General features: G+C 48.6%; 1 long non-coding RNA gene across 1 annotated transcript; it reads left to right on the forward strand.

The window, feature by feature from the left end:
* The first annotated feature begins 2,332 nt into the window (after positions 1 to 2,332).
* On the forward strand, positions 2,333 to 6,640 carry LOC150039978 (uncharacterized). The gene is made up of 3 exons (XR_016534134.1): positions 2,333 to 2,559; positions 3,423 to 3,624; positions 5,743 to 6,640. It is a non-coding gene; the product is annotated as an uncharacterized LOC150039978 (long non-coding RNA).
* Positions 6,641 to 9,044: the final 2,404 nt, after the last annotated feature.

Raw genomic sequence — 9,044 nt, forward strand, 5'->3', positions numbered from 1 at the left:
GGAGAAGAAGGCCAAGAGAGGCCAGAGGCAGGCTGAGGACATGGTGAGTGACTGTGTCCTGAACGCACCAAGAGTGCCTGTAAGAGAAGAGAAGAGAGGTCTGCTTGCTCATCTTACCTCTTCTTCCCCTGCCTGAAATAACTCCATAGACATGGGATTTGATTCTTATAATCCCTTGTCCTGAGTGGCTGCCAGAGACAAAGGAGGAGTAGAAGCCCGAGCATGGCAAAGCCTGTGTGGCAGGTGGCCTTCAGAGGCTCCCTAACTTGGGGAGGTGTCAATGCCACCCTTATACTGTTTATTATCCCAAGTGCAGAGAAGGGGCTCTAACAGATTGGCCAGAAGGTCCTCAGGTGACTCTGATAAGAAAGGCCCTGTGAGGATGGAGGCTGTATGGGGAAGCCTGCAATGGGGTCCTAGGCCATGGCACATCAACCCATCCAATTGCACAGGTTCACATCAAGGGCACTGTGCCCTACCTGAAAACTTTCCTGGGAGACTTCTGAATGATCGACACGGCCTTTAGGGACTTCCTGGATGTGAGTAGTCTGGGCATCACTGAGCTGCTGGGGTTGGGACAGAAAGTCTCCTGCTGTGTGCTGAGTTCTGGCACAGTGAAGGGTTTCTTAAGATATCACTGCATCCATCCATCTTAAGAAGGGACATCCAGAGCTGCTGGGACAGGGAGCTAGGGCACATAGCACAGCTGGGACTCAAGTTCCTCTGGGCACAGTGGGCAGTTGGGATTAGTGGAAAACAAAGGACAGGCCAAGCAGGCACTTGTGAGTCCGGCTCAGCTGAGCCCTCAGTCTCCCCATGTCCTCAGAAGGTTTGGACAAGATGATTCCAGAACATCTTTGGAGATGTGTCCAGGTCCCATTTAGGACTTGGTTCACAGGCACATGTAGATGCCCTCTGTCCCATGGAAGAGGACCAGCCCCTGACAGGGTGGAATGAATGAAGGAAGGGTGGGGTTCTCCTCACATTGTTCTCTGCCTTCTAGGAGGGAGTCATCCATTTTGAGAAATTGAGAAAGGTGAGTTTCAGGTGCCCTCCTGGCTGGATGGGGACCAGCAGCAGAGTCAGCTTCAGTCACCATGACCGGTAGGGAAATTTGGTTCAGAGTGCAGATCTTTCCCGACGACAGTGTGGGGATGTGAAGTGGGAGAGGAGAGCTTCCTGTGAATGAGTGTGGACAGTTATGAGAGCCACAGCACCCTGATGCACTGAGGCTTCCCAGAGCAAAGCCTGGTGAATGGTCATCCTCTGGGCATCACAGCGCAGCCCTCCACTCTCCTCATGCTCTCCCTGGCCAGGAATATGCAATCATGGAGCAACTGAAGCAGCTACAGGCAAGCTGCAGCTATGAACACATCACCCCAGAGGAGAAGTTTCTAGGTTGGTTCAGGGGCCTGGAGCGGCTCAGCGAGGAGGCCAGGTGAGCTGGGAGGCACTAGGACAGGAAGAGTGGCCTGTCACTGGGATGTGGTGCCAGCCTGAGTGTCACATGTCTGGACTTGAGGATTTACATTCCCTAGGGCCAGTGACCAGGTGGGTGGTAGGCTTTGAATTCTAAGCAGACGCTGGGAGGTCCCAAGCTTCAATTTGGTCTGCTCACCTCACACCCTTTGCCTAGCTATGACCTGTCATGTACACTGGAGCCCCCGGGACAGAATGACACTGCAAGCCCTCTGACCAAGAAGCGCTTCAGCATCTGGATGGCCTGGAAGCAGTAAGGACCTTGCCACTGATGGGCAAGAGCCAGGGAAGATGATGGGATGGTTGTGGGAATGAGACATTTCCATTGAGAAGCCAGGTGTGGCACTCAGTTCTCTGGGGTGTCTGCCCCTCTGCTCATACTGAGTTCTGGCTCTGTGATTCATCCATCACATAAGGGAATGGGAAAATGTTAACTGACCCAGATCATGGAGTGGAGATTCAGGTCTCCAGTGTTTGAGGTCTAGGGTCTTGTGTGTGTCCTGAGAGAAGTTCCTTCAGTAAGCTGACCCCTCTCTAAAGTCACCAGACCCAGAGTGCTGCAATTAGTACCAGTGGCAGCTCCCAGTTGAAGTGGATGGACCAGGACAAGGGTGGCCCTGAGATGAGCAGCACAAACACCACTGCAGTGCAGTCAGACAGCAATGTGCAGTCAGCTCCCTCCTCCAGCTCCTACCTAGAGCTCATCAGGAGCATCTCACAAACATCCTCAGGAGACCCGAAAAAGGTGACGTCCTGTCTTGCCCATAGTCCTGCTTTCCACTGCCTGAGAGGAAAGCCCTAGACCTGGTTGGAAACCTGGACTTCTCCTGATGTTGCTGGCATCCACAGGTCCAGGGATCCTCCTCCCAGTCCACTGGGGTGACCAGCTTGGCCTCTGCCAGCCAATCCTCACCCACAGACACCAGCACAATGGACACCAATTCAGCCAACACTCACAGCGGCACCTCAGGGCAGAGTAGTGACAGCTCATCTGTGCCTCCCCATCTCAGGCTGGGAGACTCGTGTGTCATCAGGGTGGTGCTGCCTGTGGAAAACAGACGTCTATGCAAAAGCATTGAGGTGAGTTGGGCGGCTGCATTTCCTTCTGCTCTTCTGACCTAAAAAAGAGGGAGGGAAAATTATGCCCAGTCTCCAGGCTAGAATAGATCCTCAGGCAGGGTCAGTGAGGAGGACTGAGAGGAAGAATGCGGACAAAGATTGGGGAAATCCTAGGCTTTGGAGGGCATAGTTTAGATACTTCACTTTCCCCAGGAAACAACCTAAAGGCTGGTGTTTGATCACAAGATTAGTAGTGAATGAACACGATTGCCAGTTGAGACTGTTTACTGTTTCACAGAAAATCCTCGCATATTACTTAGTAGGGTCTTCTGACAATCACATCTGGATTGGAGGACAGCGAGACATAGGGATCCTATGTTCTGGGAAGATGAGGAATATCAAAGGCAGGGTGATGCAGATGATGGAGCTAAAAGATCTGCTCACAAGTAAACTCCTCACAGGAGAGAGAGATGTCTGCTCTTCTAGCTACTCAACTGGCAGGTGACATTCAGAGCCCCTCCTTCCTCATGCTGGGTCTGGTGTCTGCATCTGGTTCAGTCCTCTCACCAACAGGAAGGAGAACAGGTGTCATGAGCACTCATCTGGGGAGGCAACGACTTCCTCTCTCCTGGACTCTCAGTGTTAGGGGAGTTGATCAAGGCTCCACGGGGTGTTGTCAATCACTGCATCCTCCAACTCACCCCAGACCTGGCTAGGAGCAGGCACTGGGCACTTGGCTGGCTCCTCCCTTGCCTGGGGTTTCTGGAGTTTATTGTGTATTCCACTAAATCGCAGGGGCCCAAACCTGGAAAGCAGATCCAGGAAGAGCTGGTAAACTCTAAGAATACTAAATAACCAACTTCAATGCATGGACTCCTCTTCAGGAAGGAAGATTTGAAACACACCCATGACACCAATGGCATTTCTCATGTTTAACACTGAGATGGTTCCACAGAAGCCCTGGATACTGACTTCACGGAGGGATCCCTGGGACCCAGTCCTCAGGGCCTGTTTCCTGATCCAACCCAGGTGACCAACCAGGAGAAGACCCGAGACGTCATCATGAAAGCTATCAAGAAATTCCAGGTGCGTGGATACAAGCCAGAAGACTTAGAGCTGGTGCAGATCATCACTCAGGATCAAAATGAGTCCTAAACCAATAGCTAGGACAGGCAAATACGTTGGTGGGCAGGGACCCAGGAATTTGGATTGGTGGTAGAGAGCTCGTCTAGAATGCAAGAACACCAGGGTTCGATTCCTTGGAAATATATACATAGGTAAAAAAAAAGCCAGAAGTGGTTCTGTTAGAACTCTAGCCTTCAGAAAGCCCCAAGACAGTACTCAGACCCTGACTTCAAGGCTCTAGGTCTAGCAAAAAAAAGAAGTATGGCAGGAGAGAGTGTCCTCACCCACCAACCCCTCCATCAGGGTATGGCAGCATAAGGGCAGCCTTAGACCCCAGGCCCAAGCCAGCCCTGGTTGCTGCACAGCTATTGCCCTCATGGACATGCTTCTTCTTGCGCTGGCTGAGGAGGAAGTAGCCGGTGCAGAGACCATCCGTGAGGACCAGAGAGAATACAGCTCATAGGACAGAATGGCTGGCTTGCTCACCAGAACGGACTTTGTCATTCTCCAATGTGAACACATGGCTTGAGAAAATACCTGATACTTGAGTGTCACTCAGTTGTAAAGTGTGTGCCGAGAGTTCCTGAGACCCTTGCATTGTTACCACACCATTAAAACTATGCCTCCAAACACCACTTACCCTATATCATGGACTAATGCAAGCCCTGAAAGAGCTATTGAGAACTCATGGGCAACTTCCCAATATTCTCTACCTATGTGTTTTTCTTCCAAATGGGTTAGAAGCCAGGTGCCTAGGACTCAGCCTACAAACCCAGTTCATTAGGAGGCTCAACTGAGGCACTAGGTTGGAGGCTAGCCTGGGTTAGAAGTCTGTGATTCTCTTTGTTCTTATCAACCACAGTAAAGCAGGAAAAATCATATGGCGCCAGTGGCACAACACTTATCTTGAACAAACAGGTGAGGGGGAGAACCGAGTCACTGAGTTAGATAAGTGAACCAAAAGTTGACTTACTCATAAAAGATATAAGTTGAAAAGCTAGACAAAAGTTTAGGTAGATGAGACAGAGACAGAGAGACAGGGATAGGGACAGAGACTGAAGTAGCAAAAGAGACAGGGACTTGCTGGGAATTTGGCTTAGTGTTAGAGTCCTTGCTTTGCATGCACTTGAAGTAGCAAAAGAGACAGGGACAGGCTGGGAATTTGGCTTAGTGGTAGAGTCCTTGCCTAGCATGCACTAAGACCCGAGTTTGATTCCTCAGTACCACATATACATACAAAAAAGCCAGAAATGGTGCTGAGGCTCAAGTGATAGAGCTCTAGCCTTGAGAAAGCACAAGGACAGTGGTCAGGCCCTGAGTTCAAGGGCCAGGACCGGCAAGAAAAATGACACAGAGACAGACTCACAGATGGTAAGAGGAGTCAGACTCAGGTAAGACTCATGTATACCAAGAACACAAATGGTAATGAGCCACAGTGGTGTTGCTGTCTTGTCTTTGCAATGAGGTGCAGAATCTGTCCAGTTCTTTGTGGAGTTGACCAGCACTGATTACTGATTACAAGTTCCATGCAGGATGCGTTCTGAATTCCTTCCTACCTCTGTTACCATTCCCACTATGCTGGCAGCATGGGGTTTTCCCTCTCACAGCATGGGGTTTTCCTCTCACAAAGAGTGCAGGACAGAAGAGACTGGGGATAAATTAAAGGCCAAAGGCAGGACTTGCAGTCTACTTGGGGCACATGGTCTTAGAGGACCCTGGAACTCACTGCAAGAAGCCTGAGTTAGGCCTTGCTTTTTGTGGTACTGAGGGTACAGGTTTGTAGGACAATCTTAGGAGAGCTGGTTTGCACACTGCAAAGCCTGTTGTGTCTGTGATGCTGATATGGCAGCAGTGAGGTCAGAAGGGGATTAGCTTGTGCCTCCTTCACCCTGACCTGGCAGGACCTGAAGTCCAAAGTCCTCTGAGAAAGGAGTTTTCAGCAGTTCTTTCACATGCAGGAATCAGAGATTGGAGGCATTCGGGGTCCTAACCCACAATTGATCTCTAAGTGCATGGGAATGGTAGTGGTCTCAGCCCCAGTTTGGACAGCTAAGAAGGCTTGTGTCCCTCTTCCACTAGAGCTGAGGATTCCTGATGATGCCAACATTTTCTATGCCTTGAAGACTATGGACGTCTACCATGTGGTGCTGCGGAAGTACACCTTCCCCCGGAGGACACCTGCCAAGCAGAGATCTAGCTTCAGCCTCTTCCACAGGAAGAGGAGGGGAAGCAAGGCTTAAGGACAGCTCCACGTGCCCATGTCTCCCTGGATCCTACTGACCATGATGACTTGAGTGGCCCTGGCCACCCTGCACCTTCTTTTACTCCAGCCCAGGATACCCACACTCCACCTACAAAACCACCCTGCTGTGCCCAGGCTACTTGCATTAGCCAAACTCCCCTCCCCTCCTTGGACTCCCTGAGTGCCTAGGGCACCCTGTGCCATCACAGGACAACTGTACCCACCACACTATCACCTGACATTTTGGACTCTACTACAGGTCACCACCACTTGTGCACTTGGCTCTTCCACTCCCAAAATCGTAGTTCTCTTCTTCAAAGATTCACCAAAGGACAATTCGCGACCCTCAGCCTTTCTAATCTTTGTTAGGCTACACCAAAATCCAAGCCTCTGCCATGAGGCTTGATTGAGACTCACCAAGTGATGGAAACCACACACTGCAGAGCTCTGGTGTTGAGGAAAATGCCTCTTCTAGAACTTATTCTTACATACACATGCAGACTCAGTGGCCCATTGTCCGTGTACATTTCACAGAGCAGTACCACAGACATTGGAGACCACTGAAGGTTGGAATTTCAGGAAGCATGGGCCCTTGCTCTGTACATGATTTATTTGCAATGAACATTTGTGTATATGCCAGAAAGTAAAATACTAATGGGACTGGAGGGGTTTTTCAGAAAGATAAGTTAGATTTGAATGTTCACATTTAATTAAAGTTCTTGTTTTTCTCTGCTCTGGTCCTTGTGCTTTTCTTCTTTTATCTCTATTTTACAGAGACAGTCTTCCATCTGACAGGATGCCTATGACTTTATGTATGAATAGGGAAGGCTGCCACCCTCAGTACTTGAGTGAAGGGAAGGGCCTGCCCCCCACCCCCTCCACTAAGGAAGAGGTCAACTCTGTTTCACTACAGTGGGGGCTGCCTTAACATGGTTCCCAATTAGTGGGACTGGAGTTTGCAGGAGATCTCATAGATGGTGGAATATACTCTGAAAACTGATTGTCTTTGAAAAGAATATTTGTAAGTCAAAGTAGCAGACTGGGAAGTTGCATGGCTGAGTGTTTACAAGGAAAACAGGCATTATCCTTGAGAGTGTTCTCTTGTCTTTCCCTTTCTCTCCCTCAGCATTATCTCTCCATCGTATGGTTTTGTATGGCTTTAATTGGAAGATGATGATGAGAAAAGTTGGTGGACATTAAGAAAGAGTTCACAGAAGGTCAAATAAAGAAAGATAAACTATTCAAGGAGCTATAATCTAATAGCTCCGGGTATCTCTATTACTCCCCACAGAATTGCAAGTGACTTTGATCTTCACAAATATTTGTCATTGCAGACCACTTTCTAAAAGAAAACAAAAGTATTCAAGGTTGTCCCCACTGTTGGGATTCTAAAATAGATCAAATGGAAAATTGTATTTCACTTTTATGTTTGACCTAAGCTCAGAAATGATGTTTAAGACTAAGTCACGAGTACCAACTTGTCTGCTTCATGGGGTGAAAGAATTTCCATTTCTTGGAAGGCTAATCTTTATATTAGCTCCTTCTGCAGAAAGTATTAAAATAGATCAATTTCAAACGGTATCCTCAAGTACAACAGAGTGAAGTCTATGAGATAGAAGGTAATTGAACCAAACACCAATTTGGGAAGTTCTTTCCACATTAACCTGTGGCCCGCTGATTTCTCTTCTTTGTCCTAATCCTGGGGTTAGAACTCAGGACCTGGGAGATATCTGTGAGCTTTTTGGCTCAAGGTTACTATTCTCCCTCTTGAGCCATAGCTTCACTTCTGGCTATTTTTGCTGGTTAATTGGAAATGAGAGTCTCATGAAGTTTCCTTCCTGGGCTAGCTTCAAACTGCTATCCTTCTATCTCAACCTCTCAAGTAATTAGAATTGCCACTGCCCCCAGCCTAACTGGATGGATTGATTCTGGATGAAGACTGGTGTAAAAATAAATCATGAAAGGATGTGAGGGCAACTTCAGTGTGACCTGTCACTGCCTTGATCAGCAGGTCTGATTTGGCACATTTGGCTGGATAGGTATGTATCCCCTTCCCCCCTTATCACTCCAGGTGCTTCAGGTACATCCACAAATAAAGTACCTCACGGTAGGTCTGCTACAGTGTTTCCAAAGACAATTAGAGCACCAGGAACTTGGCTAATCCATGGACTGATCACTTCTTTAATTTTTCGAATATGATGGCATTACTGTGATCCACGGTATATGTGAGAAGAGCCTTCCTGAGGGAGTGCGTCACCAGCCATGAATTTCTCCTGAGGTTGAGATCTGAGGATCATGATTCAAAGCCAACCCACATGAGAAAGTCCATAAGACTCATCTCCAATTTACCACCAGAAAACTGGAATCAGAGCTGTGGTTCAAAGTGATAGAGCACAAGTCTTGAGCAAAAGAGCTCAGGACAGTGCCCAGACCCTGAGTTCAAGCCCAACAACGAGACCCAAAACACACACAGACACAGACACACACACACACACACACACACACACACGCAGGCAGGCATGCACACACACATGCACACAGAAAAACTTGCTTCTAGGGTAGGTTGAGGGAGGCTCTTCCTGTAAGATAGAGGTCTAAACTGTATAGCACATGCAGCTGAAGGAGCATGGGCTCTGCCCAGAGAAGGGCTCACTGACCTGTCCTTAATGATTCAAAGCCTCCCTGAATCCCCCCAATCGAATTCCTTGTATACTTGTACCACATTTGGAAGGTACTAGGTGTCCTATAAGCTCAGTAATTGTCTTAACTTTGCTCTGTTCGTCTGGAGAGGTGGGAGGAGAAAGACAGATGTTCTCATCATTAAAGCTACCCAGTGATACTTTGTTCTTCAAAACAGATCTTCCTCTACCAGATCACTGAAGAGTCTTTGCACGTCATTAGATTGCTATCTTTGGTTGAGAAGAAATACTGTGGTGTGTGGATGTAGAAACTGCAGATGGGCTAACCAGGAAGCATGAAGCAGATGGGGCTAAGATCCAGCAGAGGCTCCTTGTTCTCTACAAGCTGGGTCGTGATGCATTGTGACAGGAACTCAGGCCCAGGTGCTGGTACCCCTAGGTAATAGTGCTGGCATTTCTTGAGGTGGCGGGGGCCATCTGTCTGTGGATGATTTGGGTGG

The sequence above is a fragment of the Megascapheus bottae genome, unplaced genomic scaffold (genome assembly GCF_031878675.1).
Source record: "Megascapheus bottae isolate mThoBot1 unplaced genomic scaffold, mThoBot2.hap1 HAP1_SCAFFOLD_43, whole genome shotgun sequence".
In the NCBI taxonomy this organism is placed as follows: domain Eukaryota; kingdom Metazoa; phylum Chordata; class Mammalia; order Rodentia; family Geomyidae; genus Megascapheus; species Megascapheus bottae.